Raw genomic sequence first — 22,258 nt, forward strand, 5'->3', positions numbered from 1 at the left:
TAGTTCTAGGCCTTTTGCTAACTTTGGCCTTGGAGTAAGATCTCGGAATCCTCATCTGCAAAATGAAAGAATTGAACAAGGAGACTCTCAATCTATTTTTCTTGTTACAGTCTTTTTCCTGTTCAATAACTTATACGCTAAGAATATGGTATGGTAAAAAGAGAAATGCCCTCAGATTCAAAAGACTAGGATTTTCCTCTGAGTGCTACCTCTGACTTTCTTTGTGACTTTGAGCATTTACCCTCTCCTGTTTCCTCATCTGTAATAAATAGGAAATGGAACAGATGGTGTCTAAGGACATTTCCAGCTCTAAAATTTTATAACAAAGAAAAATGTCTGTGGTGCATATGCTGCCTTCCATTTGCATGCAAAATTTGATGTTTTGCTCCGAGTAGCCTGAGAAGAATACATGCATTTGTAAAGCATCTCCTCAGAGTGCTGGAGCATACACTCATCCACGTGAACAGAGACCCTTAGTTCCCAAGGAGAAAAGCTGTCTTAAGAGCCTTCTTTGCTTCACCTCTCTTCTAAGTACCTGAGGTCAGGCTCTGGAATCCAGTATAAATTTTATTGCTAGGCTTCATCCAAGTGACCTCTGTAGGCTATGAAGCAAAGACAACTATACTCCAGTCTAGTTTTTCCAGCTGTTTATAAATATACTGCTTACGTCAAAAAGTGACTTCTTAAAAGCTAAAAAAAGCCAATTATCAAACTTACTTCTAAATTTTCTTACATGAAAATGTGCTTAATCCAAAAATATTTTTGTGTTGACAATTTCTGGATTTTTGTTAGAATGCTCTAACTATTCAAGTAAAGTATCTTTGCTTCAAAAGGAAGTCAGGGTTACAGTCACGGGTGGTTTACAGAACATTTTCTGGTAGTCTTTGCTTCATTTCAATATCTTGCCACGATTGGCTGTTGATAGCTACAAATAAGGAAGTCTTCAAGTCAGGGGATTTCTCAGTGGAAGTTCCCAGTTCAACACAAGGGAGAGCTCACGATTTGGGCGGCATTGCTAGAGCCTCTAGATAAAGCTTCCAGACTCTGTAACTACCTGTATCTTTAAAGAGCAATAGTCTGTGAAGGAAGACTTGTCACTTGGAGAAGAAGTAACCAAAACTTTGGTAATTCCTACCAATTCTCAACCTACCAAGGTGGCCTGGATGTCTTAAACTGAAGTGTGGCAGATTCGTTCTACTCTTGCTTCTGCTAAGTGAGTAATTTATGGCATTATTCAATAATGCCTTTGTATTCACTGTCATAGTTGGAAATTTGGTCTCTAAAAAATGGAGCCCCTAGCTAAGACTAAAGGAAAATTTTAAACATTGTGGTCTTTTTACCTTCTTCCCAACTTTTAAGGTAGAATTTATGTCTCTACTTGAAATGATTTTAAGTTTGTATTTGGAATATAAGCCTTCTCCAATAAGTGGTTCTCATAACATAACGTAAGACTTAAAGGATATGTATTTGGCATAAGTAAAGCTGTGTATAGCTTATTAGGTTGAAAAGTAAACTTACACTATATATATTCGTAGTTTTTGGTTAAATTTTTAAAGATCAATTCCAGCATGTTCCAGCGTGTCCATTCAAACATTAACTGGAGTGTAGTATTTTTCCATATCCTAAGAAACAGAGGTTAATGAATATTTCTTTACAGCAAAGTATTAATCTTATAGACAACTTTGCATTCCCTATCTTGGAACATTTAAATTTACACAGAGTAATCCAGTCTTATTCTATTACCAATTAGCCTTTATTTTCACTATCAAAAATAAATATTAAAGATTATGTACTATTTTCTTAAGAATAATCTTAGGAAAAGTTGATAGTTCACAAAGATTAAACATCAATCATCATTATCAGTATTATTATATTAATAGCTGCTATTTATTGAACGTCTGTTGGAGGAAAACAATCACAGGAACTTCCAGCTAGTAAGTGGCAGAGCCAGGACTTATAATTTTATACCACTTCTTTTTCCATGTCTCTCTGTTAACACTGCCTTGTCTTCTTATAATATTGAACCTATATTTTAAGAAGTCTTATCCAAGCTGCAAAATGATGGAGGAAAGAGGAAGATGACTTGGCGCGGGGCACAGAACAGCCAATCATTCATAGACACTTCTAAGTCATTCCTAGGTCTCCCTTTTCCTCTCTGCCACCCCATCTCCTCATTCCATCCCGAGTGTACTTCCGCCTGTGCACAGGTGCGCATATTAGTCTGCCTCCATCCAGGGAGGACGTGGGGCTGTATACCAGGTCCAACCTGACAGAGGTTCCTGCTAGCAGCCAACTAGGGTCCTAAAGCAACGTCCAGTTATTTCTCTTAAACACTTGTAACAATAAAAGAGATAACCAGCTGGAAGATTTAAAATAAATCTGTTAAGTTCTGGTTGAAATTTCATGAAGCTCATGCACTAATTTGAGGAAAATGATCATTCTTATATTAGAGAACCTTCCTGTCTGCAATCATTCTTTCCCTCCAGGTATTAAGGCCTCAGGAACCATAGAGGTTCTTTGTTTATTGTAAAACATATTCCAATGTATTTTGTTTTATCTACTTCATGTGTGCGGTAGGGATGCTATCTTGATAGAGGCATTCTTTCCACTATGTTTTCTGACTAATTACTGCTGGCATTTGGGAAAATACTTGATTTCATAATTTTATCTTGCATCCAGCCATTGTATAGATCCTTTATTTGTTCTGAGTTATTTTAGGTAATTCACATGTGATGCCTGTATAAATATATTTTTGTCTCCTCTTTTTTTCTTCTCACCACATTGGCCAGAACTTCTAGAACAGTGTTTAATAAGAGAAGAGATAGCAGCCAACCTTGTCTTCTTCTGATCTCACTGGGAATTTCCCTAGTGGTTAACATTAAGAACAACGTCGGCTGTTGGTTTGAGATAAATATGTTTATCACAAAAACCAAATAACTACCAAATATACTTCTAATCCTCGTTTACAAAAGATGTGTCAAGACTTCATGTTAAACTGTGTTCAATGTCTTTTTGGTATAATTCGAGGCAACTGTATGGTTTTTCTACTTTAAACTATAGAGTGTTCTGCTGTTACACAATACAGTAATTGCATTTTAAAAAAATTGTTTGTTATCAAAAATCATGCCTCAGTAATAAAGGTAGATGTATAGTTATAGAGTATTTTTTTTATTGCTCTGGTTAAAATAATAAATTAGTTGATTAAAACAAAACAAAACAAACCTACACATTTCCTCATTTTCTCTTCAATCCACATGCTTAGACGCCTCTCCGCTATTATTTTGGCTTCACAATTCAGTTCAGAACTCAAATTAACAGAAAAGAATGAAAACAATGTGGCATAGCCAAGGAACCCTATCCAGACAGAGCAACCAGATACTCAGACAAAGCAGCTGTTCCTACGCTTTGTGCGAAAGGCTTCTCCCTATTGTGACAGTGCTACTTGCAGACTACAATTCAGTTACAACCAACAGTGCTATGCAAAACGTGTGTTCAAATTGATTAATGTTACACCAATTTATATTAGAAAGTGTGTACTGAAAAAGAAATGTCTATAATTTATTGAGAATTTTTGCTTTCATATTCATAAGTGAAATCAACCTGTATTTTTTATTTTCTGATAAAAATACCAAAATTTTCCATGTTTTTAAAAAAGCTTCATGAGAGTTATTTGCTCCTTGAAATGTTTAAAGAGCAAACACTGTTTGTTCTTGGCATCCGCTTTTGGAAGTAATTCTTTAAAAGCTTTCCAATGTTTTTTATTGTTATTGATCTATTCAGGTTTTATGCTATTTTTGCACACTGTTTAGGTTGTTTTGTTTATAAATGATCCTTTTTATCAAACTTCTCAAACGAATTGGCATGCATGGTATTTTTGTACTTTTTTGAATCATCTCCACCAGGTGGATAACTCTTTTTCATTACTAATTTTTTCCATTTATGTTTTTTCTCTCTTTATTTTCCTGATTGGACTTGTCAAGGGGTTAATCTCTTGGATGTCTCACTTACATGGTTAGCTCTTTCTTAAATAATTAGTTTTGCTTTCAACATTATTAATATTTTCTTAATGTCTCTTTTTAGACTATTTTACTTTTCCTCTTCTCGATTTTTGAGTTGAATACTTAGTTCATTTATTTTTGTTCTTTCTTGTTTTGTAATGAAAGTATTTAAGGCTAGGAATTTTCTGAGTACCGTTTTAACTACACCTTACGACCTTTGCTATGTCATTTTCGCATTATCACTATTTTATGGTTTTTAACTGCAGCTTTATTTCCTCTTTGATCCAAGAGTTATTTAGGACAATAAAGCTTTTCTTAGTTAATAGATTTTATTCTTTTAGAACAGATTTAGGTTTAGAGAAAAATTGAGCCAACACTACAAGGACTGCTCATATACCACCCCGCCTCCCCGCCACACATAGTTTTGCCCGTTATTAGCATCTTACATTAGTACGGGGTTTAATATTGATTAAACTAAGGAATTAATATTGATACATGTTTATTAGCTCAGTCCATGTGTATTCAGATTTTGTAATTTTTTTCCTTTTAAAAAGATCGAGGTAAAATTCACATAACATAAAATGAAACGTTATAAAGTGAACAACTCAGTGGCATTTAGTATGTTCACAATGTTGTGCAACCACCACCTCTATCCAGTTCCAAAACATTTTTATCACCCTAAAAGAAAACTCTGTCACCATGAAGCACTTCCTACTCCTTTCAACCCCTGGCAACCACCAATCTGTGTTCTGTCTCTCTGGATGTACCTATTCTGGACATTTCCTATAAGTGAAATCATATAATGTGTGACTTTTTCTGTTGCCTTCTTTCACTTAGCATAATGTTTTTGAGATTCATCTATGTTGCAGCATGTATGAGTACTTCATTCTTTTTATGGCTGAATAATATTCTATTGTATGTATATGCCACAATTTGTTTACCCATTTATCTATTGATGGATAAGATAATTGGGCTGTTTTCACCTTTCAGTTACTGTAAATAGTGCTGCTATGACCATGAACTTACATTTGTTTGAATACCTGGTTTCATTCTTTTGGGGACATACCTAGCAGTGGAATTGTGGAGTCATATGGCAATTTTGTTTAAAGTTTTAAGGAACCGCCAAATAGTTTTCCACAGTGGCTTGACCATTTTACATTCCCACCAGCTGTGTATGAGAGTTCCCATTTCTCCACATTCTCACGAACGTTTGTTATTTTCCATTTTTTTGTTTGTTTTTTTGTTACAGGCATCTGTCCTAGTGGGTGTGAATGGTACCTCATTGTGGTTTTGATTTGCTTTTCCATGATGACTAATGATGTCAAACATCTTTTCATGTGCTTGTTGGTCATTTGTATATTCTCCTTGGAGAAATGTCTTCGAGTCCTTTACCCATTTTTCAATCGGGTCATTTGTTGTTGAGCTATAAGAGTTTATATGTTCTGGATATTAGACTTTTATCAAATACATGATTTGCAAATATATTCTCCCATTCTGTAGATTGTCTTCTGATAATGTCTTTGAAAGCACAAAAGTTTTTTTTAGCTTTTGTAAAGTCCAATGTACTTTTTCTTTTCTTATTCACGATTTTCATATCATATCTAAGAATCCATTGCCAAATTCAAGATTATGATGATTTACCTCTATGTTTTATCTTAGAGTTTTATGGTCTTAGTCTTATATTTAGGTTATTGATCCATTTTGAGTTGATTTTGGTATATTGTGTGAGGTAGGGGTCCAATTTCATTCTTTTGATTGTGGCTATAAGTAATCCCAGCATCATTTGTTGAAGAGACTATTCTTTCTCCATTGAATGTTCTTGGTACCCTTGTCAAAAAATCAATTGGTGATAGATGCAAGGATTTATTTCTGGACTCTCAATTCTATTCTTTTGTTCCTTTTTTCTTTTTTTTAAGATTGGCACCTGAGCTAACATATGTTGCCAATCCTTTTTTTTTCCCCATTCTCCTTCTCCCCAAAGTCCCCTGGTACATAGTTGTAGGTCCTTTTACTTGTGCTATATGGGACACCGCCTCAGCATAGCCTGATGAGCAGTGCCATGTCTCCGCCCAGGATCTGAACCAGCGAAACCCTGGGCCACTGAAGCAGAGCACACAAACTTAACCACTTGGCCATGGGGCCGGCCCCTCTCAATTCTATTCTTGCTGTCTCTATGTCTATCCTCATGCTAGTAGCACACTGTTTTGATTACTGCAGCTTTGTAGTAAGTTTTGAAACTGAGAAGTGTGAGTCCTCCAACTCTGTTTTTCTTTTTCAGTATTCTTTTGGCTCCTCAGGGCCCCTTGCAATTCTTTGTAAACTTGAGGATCAGCTTTTCCATTTCTGAAAAAAAAAGTAGGGGGGCCATTGGAATTTTGATACAGGTTGCATTAAATCTGTAGATCATTTGGGGGAGTACTGCCATCTTAACAATATTAATTCTTCCAATCCGTGAACACAGAATGTCTTTCCATTTATTTAGGTCTTCTTTAATTTCTTTCAGCAATCTTTTGTAGTTTTCAGTGTACAAGTCTTTTGCCTCTTTGGTTAAATTTATTTCTAGATATTTTATTCTTTTGAATGCTATTGTAAATGGAATTGTTTTCTTAATTTTCTTTTTAGATTGTTCATTGATGATGTATAGAAGTGCAACTGATTTTTGAATGTTGATATATCTTGAAACTTTGCTAAATTCATTTATTACCTCTAGTAGCTTTCTTGTGGATTCTTTGGGATTTTCTATATATGGGATAACGTCATCTGAAAATAGAGATATTTTTACTTCTTCCTTTCTAATTTGGATGCCTTTTATTTCTTTTTCTTGTTTAATTGCTCTGACTAGAACTTCCAGGATAATGTTGAATAACAGTGGTGAAAAAAAAAGCATCCTTGTCTTGTTCCTGACCTTGGGGGGAAGTCTTTCAGTCTTTCACCATTCAGTATGACATTAGCTGCGGGTTTTTCGTAAATTCTCTTTATCATGTCGAGGAAATTCCCTTCTATTCCTAATTTCCTGAGTGTTTTCTTATCAGGAAAAGGCATTGGATTTTGTCAAATGCCTTTTCTGCATCAATGGAGATGATCACGTGGGGTGTTTTCCCTTTATTGTGTAATGTGGTATATTGCGTTGAATGATTTTCTTATGTTTAACTACCTTTGTATTCCAGGAATAAATCACACTTTGTCATGATGTATAATCCACTTAATATGCAGTCAGATACAGTTTGCTAGTATTTTATGGAGAACTTTTCCATCTTTATCCATAAGGAATATTCGTTATTAGTTTTCTCTTCTTATGGTGTCTATGTCTGGCTTTGGTATTACAGTAATGCTGGCCTCACAGAATGAGTTAGGAACTATTTCCTCCTCTTCTTCTTCATTTTTTTTTTTTTTTGAGAGTTTGAAAAGGATTGGTGTTAATTCTTCTTTAGGTGTGTGGTATAATTCACCTGTGAAGCCATCTGGGCCTGAACATTTCTTTATTGGGTGGTATTTTATTACTGATCCAATCTATTTGTTATAGGTCTGTTCAGATTTTCTATTTCTTCTAGATCCAGTTTTGGCAGTTTGTGTGTTTCTAAGATTTTGTACATTTCATCTAGATTATCTAATTTGTTGGCATACAATTGTTCATAGTATTCTCTTATAATCCTTGTTATTTCTATTTGGTTGGTGGTAAAGTCTCCACTTTCATTTCTGATTGTAGTTATTTGTTATTCTCTCCCTTTTTCTTATAAGTTTAGCTAAAGTTTTGTCAATTTTCTTGATCTTTTCACAGAACCAATTTTGACTTCCTTGATTCTATTCTTTTTCTATTCTCTATTTCATTTATCTCTGCTCTAATCTTTATTGTTTCCTTCCTTCTACTAGCTTTGAGTTTAGTTTGCTCTTCTTTTTCTAGTTCCTTGAAGTGTAAAGTTAGGTTATTGATTTCAGATCTTCCTTCTTTTTTAATGTAGACTTTACTACTATTAATTTTCCTCTGAGCACTGCTTTCGCTGAACCATTGTGATGCAATTTTGTCTTCATTCATCTCTAAGTAAATCTAATTTCCCCTGTGATTTCATCTTTGACTCATTGGCTGTTTAAGAATGTGTCATTGAATTTGCACATATTTGTGAATTTTCCACTTTCCCTTCTGTGATTTATGTCTAGTTCAGTCCATTTTGGTTGGAGAAGATACTTCATATGATTTCAGTCTTTTTTAATATGTTGAGATGTTTTTGTGGCCTAACATTTGATCTGTCCTGGAGAAGGATCCATCCCCATGTGAGAAGAGTATATATTCTGCTGTTGTTGGGTGGAGTGTTCTATATATGTCTGTTAGGTCTAGTTGGTTTATACTGTGTTTCAAGTCCTCTATTTATTTTTTGATCTTCTCTTTTTCTATCCATTATTAAAAGTGGTATAGTGAAGTCTCCAACTGTTATTGTAGTCCTGTCTATTTCTCCCTTCAATTCTATCAATATTTGCTTCATATATTTTGGGGCTCTATTGTTTGGTGTGTATATGTGCATAATTGTTATATCTTCTTAAAGAATGATCCTTTTGTCAATATAGAAGATCCTTCTTTGTCTCTTGTAACAGTTTTTGAATTAAAAGCTATTTTGTCTGATATTATTATAGCCGCCTCATCTCTCTTTTGGTTACTATTTGCATGGAAAATCTTTTTACTTTCAATTTATTTGTGTCTTTGGATCTAAAGTAAGTTTCTTGTAGATAGTATATAGTTTGACCATGTTGTACTATCCAGTCTGCCAAGCCCTGCCTTTTGATTGGAAAGGTTAATCCATTTATATTTAAAGTAATTACTGATAAGGAAGGTCTTACTTCTGACATGTTTCTATTTGATTTCTGTATGCCTTCTACCATTTTTCTGTTCCTCATTTCCCCCATTACTGCCTTCTTTTGTGTTTAATTGATTCTTTGCTGTGTACCATTTTATTTCCTTCTCATTTTCTTTTTTGTGTCATTTTTTAGATATTGTCTTAGTGGTTACCATGGGGATTAAAATTAGCAACTTAAATTTATAACAATCTAATTGAATTAATATCAACTTAGCTTCAATAATATACAAAAACTTTTACTCCTATACAGTTTAGTTCCCTCCCTTATGTTGTTGTAATCACAAATTTCATCTTTATATATTGTGTGCCCATTAACATAGATTTATAATTATTTTTAAGTGTTTTTCTTTTAAAACATGTAGGAAATAAAAAGAGAAGTTATAAATTAAAAATACAATCATGCTGGGTTTTACACTTATATAAGTAGTTGCCTTTACCAAAGTTTATTTATTTGTATGGCTTTGAATTATTGTCAAATGGCCTTTTATTTGAGCCTGAAGACTCCCTTTATCATTTCTTATAGAGTAAGTCTACTAGCAATGAACTCCTTCAGCTTTTTTTTTTTTAAATCTCAGAATGTCTTAATTTCTCCTTCATTTTTTAAGAATAGTTTTGCCAGATAAAAAATTCTTGGTTGACACCTTTTTAAAAGCACTTTAAATATGTCATCCCACTGTCTTCTGACTTTCATGATTTCAAAGTGAAATTAGCTGTTAATCTTACTGAGGATCCATTGTACCCAATGAGTCACTACTCTCTTATACTTTCAAGATTCTCTCATCTTTGGCTCTCAGTGGTTTGATTATAATGTGCCTCAGTGTGGATCTCTTTGAGTTTATCCTAGTGGAGTTCATTGAGCTTCTTGAATGTTCAGATTCTGTCTTTTATCAAATTGGGAAGCTTTCAGCCATTATTTCTTCAAATATTTTTTCTGCTCCTTTTCTCTCACTTCTTGAGAACTTCCATAATGCATATCCATATTGATTTTTTGGATAGTGTCCTGCAGGTCTATTAGGCTCTATTCACTTTTCTTTATTCTTTCTCCTCCTACAACTGGATAACTTCAATTGTCTCCTCATCACATTCACTGACTCTTTCTTCTGCCTGCTCAAATCTGCTGCCAAACCCCTCTAATGAATTTTTTGTTTTACTTACTGTACTGCTCAGTTCCAGAACTTCTATTTGGTTCCTTTCTATAATTTCTAACTCTGTATTGATATTACCATTTTGTCCATACATCATTTTTCTGATTTCCTTGGTTCTTTGTCCAAGCTTTCCTTTAGCTCTTTGGGAGTATTTAAGACAATTAATTTAAAATCTTCTATTAAATCCAATGTCTACATTTTCTCAGGGTGAACTTTTAAAGATATTTTAAATGATAATTATGGCTACTTATTTAAATTAAATATCAACTGCATGTAGAACTACCTACTTAAGCTACAGAAACTATCCATATTAACTAATATTTATTGAGTCCCTCCTATAGACCAGACCCTGTTCATATATTATCTCATTGTACACATATATATATACACACAATCTTTTCGGCAAGTATCATTATAATCTGCATTTGACAGATGGAGAAACAGAGGCGCATGGTTAGTAAAGTCATATGGTTAGTAAATGGCAATACTAACATATGAATGAGGCAATTTTAACTCAGAATTCTCACTTATAACCAGCATGCATTAGCCTCTCTCAGCTTGGGTTTGCCTTTGTGGGGGCAATGACCACTTAGGCATCAGACTGATGGTTGCAAGTTTCTGTAAGATCAGTTGTAATAGCCATCCTAACTTCAAAAATATCCAAATATGTATCTTGGAATTTCAAGTGTGATGTATGACAAAGGGGAAAGGACAGGGTGAAATGGGAGCCCATAGCTGAGCCCACAGTTCTAATGTGGAAGGAGAGTCAAGTGAGGCCCTGCTTAGAATCAGACCATTCCACTTAAGACCTCAACAGACCAGGTGAAATGTGAGGGAAACACGTTCTAGGATGAGGAAACCACATCAGCAAACACCAGAAAAGGACAGAACAGGGAGCATTTGAGTTATTGAAAAAAGCCCAAAATCACCAGGAGGAAGAGGCAGGATATGAGTCTAGAGAAGTAGGAAGAAGCCTTATATCATGCTTAGAATTTAGATTTTATCCTGAGGGTAATAGGAAGCCAATGAGTGATTTTAGGTGACACAGGAACATAACATCTAGAATTTGACAAGAGAGAAAGCGAGGAGAACAGTTAGGAAGATAGTATGGTAAATACAAATTGATGGTGGCTTGAACAAGGGGTGGCAATAGAGACAGAAAGTGGCAATGAGGACAGAGTGCAGCAATGGGGACAGTGAGTATATGCAGGCAAGAAATGTTGCAAAGGAGTACTCACAGGCATTACCTTATTTAGTGATCGATTAAATGTTGGGAAATAAGAGTTTTATGTCTTTGTTATATGGGCAATGTTTTCTTACTTCCTCTAACAAAGAAATAAACAAACAATTTTTAATTCTACTTATAGTTATTTACCTTTACATATTAAAAAAACTACAATAATATGTGTTAAATTATCATAGAATAAGATCTTATTATTTCTGCATATAGAAGACAAGAAAATGAGTAAATTAGAACTTTTTACTTCCTGCTACCTCTCATCCACCCACATGAGGTTTTGTTGCTATAATCAGGAAGTTCAGAAAGTATTATTTAATTATTTATTTAGACTTGTATCTTATGTCTTAAAAGTTACTTTTAATATTCTCATTACATTTGCAACAAGTTTTTACTTAGTCCAATATTTAAATTATTTCAAATATTTACAAATATTTCTTTTATATCATAATTTCATCTTTCTTGGGTTTTTTTATTTTAATTCCATTTTGGACTTACTGAAGTGTATCTTCAACTCTTTCAGGAAATGGGTGGTATATTTCTGAACCTTGAGATATCTAAGAATGTCTTTATTTTCCTTTCCTATGTGAATGATAACTTGAGTGGGTGTAGACTTTATAAATCAAACCCTTCCCAGGCAATTTAATTCTATTTAGCTTCTGAAGTTTAATATTGAAGATAAGTTTATTTTTCATTCTTTTCCTTCCTTTGCAAGTTTATTTATTTTTTTTTTGGCCTGGATTCTTGTTGAATTCTTCCCATAGATAAAGGAAGCCTTCCCTCACCCTCTCAAGCCTAGACTAAGGCCTCTTCAATGTGTTTTTAGAGTACCTTATACTTATCGTTATTGTAATATTGTAATACCACCGTGTGTAGTAATTGCCCACTTCTTGTATGTTTAGTCACCCACAATACACACTAAGCTCTTTTAAGTTAGGACTGTTTCTTGGTCATCTTTGTATCCTTAATTTTTAGCACATAGCAAACACTCACGAAATATTTGCTTAATAAATTGATAAATCATTTAATATTGAAATTTTTATCAGAATAGGTCAAAGTGTATGGTCTCCTTTAATTCACTAATATGTTTCAAAATTTATTGAGTCCTTGTTATCTCTAATTGCTTTGGATCAAAGTATTACTTCAGACATCTTCTGATATATCTTTGGTTGCTACTTCTGTTTTCTTTACTCTGATCTCTTCTTCAGGAAAAAGTTGGAGCACTATCTTTTCCACTGTTTCGTGTAGCGGTTTTCATCTATTTGTCCTTTCCGTTCACATTCTGAAAGAGTTTTAAGCCTTTACTTTAATCATTGATTTAATATTCTGCAGTATTGATTATATCCTTGATTATGTCCAAATAATATTTGAATTTTGCCATTGTATGTTCTATGTCTTTACAGCTTTAACCTATCCAACTTTGTTTTCATTTCTCCCTGCCTCTTAACTAGGTCCCTCCTTATTTTAGTCCAATCTCTTGACTTATATTTTATCTCTTGTTTCATAGAAAATACAAAGCCGATTCTTTCCATTTACTTACACTTCTGGTAAACCATTTTCCAAAGTGTTCACTTTCCCTGCATTTTGAGGACTCTGTCCTTCTTCTTTTATGCAGTATAATCTTTTCAAAGGGATGCTTTGTCTTGTATTTACTCACTCCAAGCCTTGAGCAGCCCTTACTAACCAGACATATGGATTTTTCTTGGTTCTTCTCATTATCTGCCTGATTTATATTAGTTCCTCAGCACAGATCTTAAGCTGAGAGACAAGTAGACATGCACAGTTTACAGCTAAATTTTTGGCCTAAAGCTGACATTTATCAATTTTGTCACTATGGGTATTGGCCCAAGGTGAGATCCCTCATCCTTATTGCCTAGTTATTTTACTAAAAAGAGGAGAATTCCTGGTTAATCAGAAACAATCATTGGTCTTTTCCTTGATAGGAACTATATGTGCAAAATTAAACTCCCAGAGTCAAACACATAGCCCTGTCTGCCCAGCCCCTTTCATTATTGGCTTCACATATCCTTAAATACAAAGCATCACTTCTATCCACTTCCATTGGGATCATGTTGGTATACTCCAAATCATAGTTCCAAAATGAATAATAGAAGCACTAATGAGGGCTTTGGGGCAAGGAGGTATAAAATACTACTTGTAGGTAACACATAGTAGTGAGGTTAATTCACTACTAGGTGCCATGAGGCAGAGACCTTTCTTACTATCCTTCAGGCCAGCAGATCTACTTACCTTCAAACAACAAAGTTCATGTCCACTTCAGGCCCACAGTTCTTGCAAATGGTGGAAAATCCTGTCAAATTTTGTCACTAGGATGCTTTTCAGCAGCTACTCTTCTGATGCCTTTTTTGACTTAGAAAAAGACACCCCTCTGGGGAAGTCTCAGGCCAAAGGCAGCAAAGCTTGACAAGTGAGCACCTCTGTCAGCTGCGTGCCCTGTTGAGGGAGCAGTATACTCAGTCATATTTGCTGGGCCTGGTTATCAATCCTGCCTTTTGACGCTATTATGAGTTCTCATATTTTTCATTAGGCATTTAGTTTAGAGAGTCTGAGACACAAACAGCTGGTCCAGATGTCATCCTAAATCAGAAGTCAACCAGATTCTATTAATAGCCACAATTCACATCAAAGATTTAACTGAGATCATTGATGCATACCTGACATTCCAAGTTGTAGTAAGTGTTTATACTGGCAGCTTTCCTTGTCCCTAGATTTATATTCAGAACTCTCAATAAAAATATTAAGCAGTTTTGAAAATAGGTCCTAAAATATTTTTAATAAGGTTACAGTTCTCATTTTCATTCCACCCTACCCCATAGTACTGCTTGCTAAACTGAGGTATATAATAATATAAGTAAAGGAAAATTGGAGTGAAATTATGTCATTCTTTTAAAAGATTATTCCTCAAATAAACCTCTCAACTCAATTCCTAACCTTAACAAAATATACTTCATGTCAATTCTAAAATATTCATCATCATTATAGAAAAAGGAAAATGTCTGACACTGTTTTAGTACTAAACTCATCCATCTACTCCAGCATTCACGTATGTTTCACACATTGGAGAAGTATGCAGCCATTTCTCTTCATGACTACAACATCATAGGAGTGGAAATAGAAAAATATATATTTTAAAAAGTGTATGTTTAATTTTTTCTTCCTTATTCACATTTTTTAGCACTCCCACATTTCAAAATGCTTATCCACTCAGTTTTAGATTCTGAGTGTACTATTAAATTCTACTATTTTAATTAGAAATCGTTGAAGCAGCTCCTTCAATTTGTTTAAAAGAAGTGCTGGATAAGTTGGACTTCATTAAAATTAAAAATTTCTGCTCTGCAAAGGACACTGTCAAGAGAATAAAAAGACAAGCCACAACTTGGAGAAAATATTTGCAAAAGATACATCTGATAAGGGGTGTTATCCAAAATACACAAAGAACTCTTAAAATTCAACAATAAAAAAACCCCAATTTTAAAATGGGCCAAAGACCTTAACAGATACCTCACCAAAGAGTATATACAGATGGCAAACAACCAAATGAAAAGATGCTCCACATCATATGTCATCAGGGAAACGAAAATTAAAACACACTGAGATACCACTATTCAGCTATTAGAATGGCCAAAATCTGGAACACTGACAACACCAAATGCTGGGCAGGATGTAGAGCAATAAGAATTCTCATTCATTGCTAGTGGGGATGCAAAATGGTATAGCCACTTTGGAAGACATTTTCCTGGTTTCTTATAAAACTAAACATATTCTTACCATATGATCCAGCAATCGCACTCCTTGGTATTTACCCAAAGGAGTTGAAAACTTATGTCCACACAAAACCTGAACACTAATGTTTATAGCAGCTTTACTCATAATTGCCAAAACTTGGAAGCAACCAAGATATCCTTCAGCAGGTGAATGGATAAATAAACTGTGGTGCATTCAGACAATGGAATATTATTCAGTACTAAGAAATGAGCTATCAAGCCATGAAAAGACATGAAGGAAATTCAAATGCATGTTACTAGGTGAAAGAAGCCAATCTGAAGAGCATACATACTGTATGATTCCAACTATATGACATTTTGGAAAAGGCAAAACTATGGAGACAGCAAAGACATCAGTAGTTACCAGGGACAGGGGGAAAGGGAGGGATGAAGAAGTGGAGTACAGAGTAGTTTTGGGGTAGTGAAACTAGTATAGTATGATACTATAATGGTGAATAAATACCATTATACATCTGTCCAAACTCTTGGTGTTGTACATAACATAAACTATGGACTTTGGATGATAATGATGTGTCAATGTAGGTTCATCCATTGTAACAAATGTACCACTCTGGTGGGAGATGTTGATAATGGAAGAGGCTTATGCACGTGTTGAGGGAGGGAGCATATGGGAAATCTCGATTACTTATTACAAGAAAACTGTTCAGCTGATCATAATGTTATAACAAGAAGTTTCTGTTTGTTAAAAAGAAGTTTTTTAAACCATATTTTGGCTTTGAGTTTTAAAAGTAAGCCCAATATTCAAAAATGCACTGCAACTTGGCAGGTTTTTAAATCCTTGCACTTATCAGCCTAAAGAAAGAAGTGCAAACATCGTGGTTCAGAAGTGCAGGGAGAAATTGGGGCAGCCAGAACCTGATCCTCCAGCTCCAGCAGAAGGAGTAAGATGCTGTGTTCCCCTGGGGAGACAGCAGCTTCTAAGTCATATGGGACCATATGACCAGAAAAAAATGAAGCTCAAGAATTCCAGAGCCAGGCTTGAACCTTTCAGGATGAAGAAAGAATCACGAGCTGAAGACCTGTTCAGGCATGTCTTAGCTAGGATCAGTAAGACAGGAGAGTTCTCAGCTTTGGAAGTTTCATCAAGTCCATGGATATAAAGCTATGTTCTGGAGCAGGCTCTACCTGACAACAGTACATAGTATTCCTGGTCATTTTAGTCTAAGCTATCAAATTGCTATTTCAACATCCTTAGTACGCTTGTGCTTGGTGTTAAGGTCTTTTTCAGACACCATTGACCCACGTCAGACATGTGCACAAACAGTGAGTTTTAAAAATATTTTTAAATTAAATAAATAAATAGGTCATCACCACAGAAGCTTCTGAGAGTGCTACATGCATTCAGCCAGATGCAATCGTGCTCCAGTCAACATGGACAGTCCCAGCCTTCAGTGATCTCAGTAAGCTTCCACACGTGCTGTGGATTTGACTGCGCACTTTTCCTGAAAGGAACCCCAGGGAAAACCTTGCTGGTGGGAAGGAGCCAGCCTGACAAAAATGACGGCGGACAACACCTTTCGTTTGCAGAGCATTCCAGACTTTACCGTGTGCTTTCGCTCACGTTATCAGGTTGATCCTCCCAACCATCCACCCAGTGAAGTAGGTTATCATTGTCCTCATTTGCCGGATAAAAATATTAAGGTTCATTAGATTAAGCAACTTGCCTGAGCCAGTAGGTATCTGAGCTAAAATTGGGAGTACAAACACTTTTCCTGAGGTATCTCTCAAAAATGTCTATCTTGAGAATATTCAAGAATAGCTAGGAAATGGAGTAACGGGGAAGTTCACGGGAAATTTTCTGATAAAGGTCTTCTTGCATTTACTAACCAACTTTAGCAAGTTCATTTAGTGAAAGGTGTTAGAGAAAAACTAAACGGGTGTGTGTGTGTGTGTGTGTGTGTAGCGTTTCTCAGAGTGTGCATCTTAACCACATCCACATGAGGATTTGTAGAAAACTCAGATTCCTAGGCTTCACCCCAGTTGCTCTGAAGTCTAGGAATCTCCACGGGTGAGTCGGTGAATCTACATCTTTAACAAGCCTCTCAGGTGATTCTCGTGTACGCTAACTCACATACAGAGTGATGTTAGACCTAGTTATTTATTGTTTGGCAAAAATCTAGCCAAGACGCTCAGGTGACCTTTAAACTTGACACTGGACGCCTCTCTGCGCCTGTGGTTTTCCCTGCGAGGTAGGGCGGGGCTTCGCTAGGCGTCGCTTGCATGGGTGGGGCGAGGGGGCGGGGCCTGGCCGGGAGGGGCAAGGCCTGACCTGGCGGGGTGGAGGGTGAAGGGTTAAATGGCTCCGCGCGCAGGCGCTGCCCTCTGAACTGGAACGGAAAACAACTTCCGGTTGGAGTCACTCGGCCCGGCGCCGCCGACCCGAGGCTTGAGAGACCGGCGTGGAACCCTTGAACTGTGAGTAAGAAACTTCGTGAGCGAGTTGGTGTGTCCGAATCTGTCGCGCGCGCTGACGGAGAACTTGTGTGTGTGTGAGCGAGAGGGACGCGCTGGCAGGATGGGCGCCGCCGGGAGAGAAGCCGAGGAGCCGCGGAGACTACTAGTGCTCCGAGTGGGGAGGGACTTTGTGCGAGAGGAACCAGCCGGGGCCGCTTCTCTGAGCGGACCCGGGAGGGGCTTTCCGGGCCCGCGACGTCAGCGCCGCCACGCCGGCCTGCCGCGACGCTCCCGGGGAGAGCGCCTGCCCCCTCGGCGTCGGCAGCTCGCGGGACTGCAGTGCTCCGCCGCGAGACGGGGCAGGCGGGGCTTGCGGTGTCACAGTGAGCGCTGGACCTCGTCAGGAGCGTCCCAAACACCCTTCCAGGAGCTAGTACTACTGTGCTTACTCTTTCGCAAACTTCTTACTAGGTTCTTTCTGTTGTTTTTCCCAAGGTTGTTGCACAGTTCCGCTCTCTGCTTTCCTGTGGGGTGTCATCATAACCTTGTCAATGAGAAGTTGGGTAACTTCCCCGAGGGTCACGGAGAGAATGGGTGGCAGAGGCGGAAAGAGCAAAAGCAAACCAGGTGTTAGGTAGAGGCCCCACCCCGGTGTCAACGGACTAGCAAAGAGTTAACAGCTGTAAAAAGCCGTGCTTGTCAAGAAGTGGAGAAAGAAAAGGGAAGGTACTCAAACCAAAGAGGAGTTGTGTTTCCCTCACTGTTAGGCTGTCACAAGCAAAAGTGGAGCAGCCTTTGCTATGTAAAGTGTCATTTACTTCACAGATGCTTTTGACAAGTTATCATAAGGGAGAAATGGTAGTACAGGAAGTGAGGTGCCATGAAAGTGAAGGAAAATAAAATGATCTCCCTCCCTACCACGGTTGCAATACACTTTTCAAACGAGAGGCAGAAGAGAAGCGAGCACTGTATTCCGTTGAAAATTGTCCTCATCATTTGAGAGGGAAGGAAAGCCCTAAAAATGAAACGACCATGTATAAAGCAAAAAATGAAGCTCCTCCTCTGCCCGTTCCCCAACCATAGGTACTCCAAGGCCTTCCACATCTCTCTTATAAGTACGTAAACATGTTGTTTTGCTTTCTTATGAAAATGAGGTTATGTATGCATACCATTCTCTTAGCTGCTTTTCCAGATAAAATATATGATGGAAATCTTGTCATATGTAGCTCTACTTTATCTTAATATCAGCATGATATTCCTTTGGATGGACCATAACATAGTTAACCATCTCTTAATATGGCCTGTCCGTATATTTTGCCCTTTATTCTTCACACTTTTCTACATTTCATTAGAATACAGATATATTAGTCCTTTGTGAAATATATGGCATATAGTTTCGACAACTGTCAGTCTTTTGGCTTAAAATGTCCAGGTTTTGTATTGCTTGAGAAGGCAGTCCCCAATGAAAAATTAAAATATTTTCCTATATTGTCTCTTAATTCTTATTATCGTTTTTTTGTGCTTTACTCATTAAGACATCTGAAAGGTTTTTTTGTACATTGTATAAGTTAAGGATATAGCCATTTTTCTTGAAATCAACCTTTTCCCAACTGACTAGACATATTACCTTAATATAGTTTCCACATGTACCTGGGTCTTTTTTTGGATTTTTCTGTTGCTTTGTTCTGTTTCTCTCTTCCTATACAAATACCAATCTCTTTGATTATGGCACTTTTCGTAATTCATAAAGCAAGTCTCTTCATTTGTCTTTTTCAGAATTTTCTTGAATATTATGTTCTCTTTCAGGTAAAATTTTAAATAAACTGTTATATTTCATTAAAATAATCTTTTTGGTGTTTTAGCTCTTATATTCACTGATATTTTGTGGCTGTTATGTAGATGAATGTTTATATATCTGGCCAATTTTCTAAACTTATTATTTTTAATAAATTGTCTTGAATTTCTAGGAAAACAATCATTTAAATATCATCTCTTCCTTTATACTTCTTTCTTTGATTTAATGAATTGCCAGTTTCTCTAGAACAGTGATATAATAGTGATTCTGGCTATCCTTATCTAATTTTTTAGGTTATCATTAAATACAAGGTTTACTGTTAATTTTCGATAAATTTTATTTATCAAGGAAATGTCTTTAATATTTCTAGCTTACTAGGATTTTTGCAGAGAGTGGATTTTGGATTGTGTCCAAAGTCATCGTCTTTTTTTTTTTTTCTGTTTGCATTGAGAGCAGTTTTAAATAATAGATGTTGAGTGTTTATTTGGTCGATATAGTTCTTGTTGTTACATAATGTCTTTTCATTACTACTTAACTAAACGTTTTTATCTGGAATGGAAGTTGAATTTTGTCTTGTGGTTTTTTGGCCCATCGTGTGCTTTTCTTCTTTGATCTATTAGGATGGTGAATTATTTTCGTAGATTTCCAGTTTGTGAACCAACCTTACACTTGGTCATGGTGTAATATTTAAGTATATGGGTTCCTTTTTGGTCACATTTTCATGTAATAGCAATAATTGAGTTTCATCTATAGTCCTCTTTTTCTGTGTTATCTTTGCCAGAGTTTGATATCAAGGTTATGCTAGTTTCCTAAAAAGAAGTGGGAAGAGTTCTTTCTCTGCTCTGAAGTAGTTTAAATAGCATAAGAGCGCTCTGTTCTTTGAAAGTCTGAAAGAATTAACTTATGAAACCATCTTGTCCTGAAAGTACCTTGTTCTTAAAACAGCAACAATATTCAGCAAAAAGGTCCAGAACTTTAAAAAGTGAACAAACAAAAACTCCTTAGAGTATATCCAAATAAATGAAAGGGTCTGAAACACCAATAATGTTGAGAACAAAGAACTGCTGTACTGATCCTGGTCATTTTTTCCACTTCTCCTCCCTCCCTTCTTTTTCATGGTCAGGGAATATGCTGTAGGTAGGCTGATACTGATAATAAAAGGATTTTCTCTCCAAAAGTCATCGTCTCCTCGCCTCTATTCCAGTTATATTATAGAAGAAAGGGTGTTACTTCTGCATGGGCAAGTTCTTCTATGCCCTGAAAGAAACCAAGAGTGAAACTCAGCTGGGAAAGCATCAGTTTCACTTTGTCGTCATTTGCTTCCCAATTTTGCTGGGAAATTTCTTACTTTAGACGTAATAACCAAGCTGACATTCTACTGTAGCCAAATCCCATAAGGAGTTTCAAAATGAGTGGGTGAGAAAATACATAAGCTCAGCATGCTTGTACTTATTTAATATGAAGTGAAAATCATTAGCACAGTCTAGGTAGGTGCGTGGTGTGTGCACACACATAGAGCAGGGCTGCTTCTAAGGAATAAAAACCATCTAAGCAAAGCTCATCTTTTTACTCAACTAATAGTTTACTGTTAATATGTGGTTGATAGTGTATTATGTAATCTTTGGTAGAGTTATTAACTTCTATAAATGATATCAAACACTTTTTGATCACTTTAAAAAATATGACCTTAGGCAGGTAATATAATTTAGCAGTGTACATTTGTGAACTGTGGAGGATACTTCAAGACAGTCATAAGTGGTATTTACAGAGGGATGTAGGCATTATGTGAATGCTTGGATATTTGAGTGTTTTAGTTGATTGTTAATCTAGAAAAAATAATTATTGACATGGTTTGGGGGCATTCTCTGTGACAAAGAATGACTTTGCATGTTTTTTAAAACCATACCAGTTATCCAAAAGTAAATGGTAAATAAAAATAGCCTATTGATGTAAAACTTCACTGTTCTAACTAATCTGATGTCTTGCGTTAGCTGATTAGCTGTTATTACTATTTACACTTTTTGTTTTCTAACACCTTATAAACACGAATATTACCGTTTAATTTCAACTTGTTTGTGTTTAGTTGTGTCAAGCCAAGTTTTAGTTTCTATTTGCTGTAGGATTTATGTTGTGGCTGTCATTCCCCCCGCTATCTCCCATGCTTGCTGCTGTGGTTTTCACTCATTGGTAGAGGGAAAGAGAAGGCTATTATCTAGGATAGGTAACAAAAATCTGTTGATAGTCCAGGACCAAGGTTCTGAGTCATCTTCAAAAAAGGATAACAGAGAATATGAAATGAATTACTTGCGAGTAGGTGGCTAATTAATGTACAAAGTCTTTTGAATTAGGTGCAATATTTGACAGCTGTTCAAAAAAGTTGAGGAGGATTGGAATAGGCAGTGGTACTAGGTCCTTCGCAACTGACAAGGCTTTGGAACCTATGTAATACATATTATAGTTTTTCAATCACTAGTCTATAGGAACATATCTTTTAATTGTGGTAGAATACACATAACGTGAAATTTACCATCTTAACTATTTTTAAGTGTGCAGTTCAGTAGTGTTGAATGTATTCACATTGTTATTCAACCAGGAAAAACATTTCTTAAGGGACTTATTTTTTTAAGAAAAAGAGTTTGGAAAGTATATAATAATGATAGTTGTTTGTCTCACGGGGGAAATGTCCTGTACAGAAACCTGTGTGTTCTTCCTTTTACCTTCAGAGATACTCCAAGATGTTAATTGTCTCTACTAAATTATGAGAGTAAACAGTTTGAGCACTGATGATCTGCAGTAGCTTTCACTTACCAATACTTTTCCTTTGCAAAGAAGAAGAGTCTATTGAAAATAGTTTGTTAACAGTGAAAACAAAGTCTGTCTTTCAAGTCATTGCCATAAGAAATTATTAGAAATTGAATGGACTAAGAAAAATAATGAGTTCCATTTCGACGGTTACTTAGTAAGTTGCATAGAAGTTATATGAATTCAAGGATTCTGTAAGTTATAAGAATCCTTGAATGTTTGCAGTGGAATGAG

General features: G+C 36.0%; 1 protein-coding gene across 21 annotated transcripts in view; it reads left to right on the forward strand.

Moving 5' to 3' along the window:
* Window positions 1-954: 954 nt before the first annotated feature.
* The window catches only part of TANK (TRAF family member associated NFKB activator), an 86,290-nt gene continuing 64,986 nt past the window's right edge, over window positions 955-22,258 (forward strand). For 8 of the 21 annotated variants that reach the window (XR_011502838.1, XR_011502833.1, XR_011502835.1 and 5 more), the window contains exon 1: window positions 17,312-17,448. The gene's annotated coding sequence lies outside the window, so the exon portion shown is untranslated. Of the gene's footprint in view, window positions 1,214-17,259; window positions 17,449-22,258 lie in introns of those variants that run through there. The other 13 variants (XR_011502839.1, XM_070507963.1, XM_070507966.1 and 10 more) reach the window with 8 other exon arrangements.

This window comes from Equus asinus, chromosome 4 (genome assembly GCF_041296235.1).
Source record: "Equus asinus isolate D_3611 breed Donkey chromosome 4, EquAss-T2T_v2, whole genome shotgun sequence".
NCBI lineage: Eukaryota > Metazoa > Chordata > Mammalia > Perissodactyla > Equidae > Equus > Equus asinus.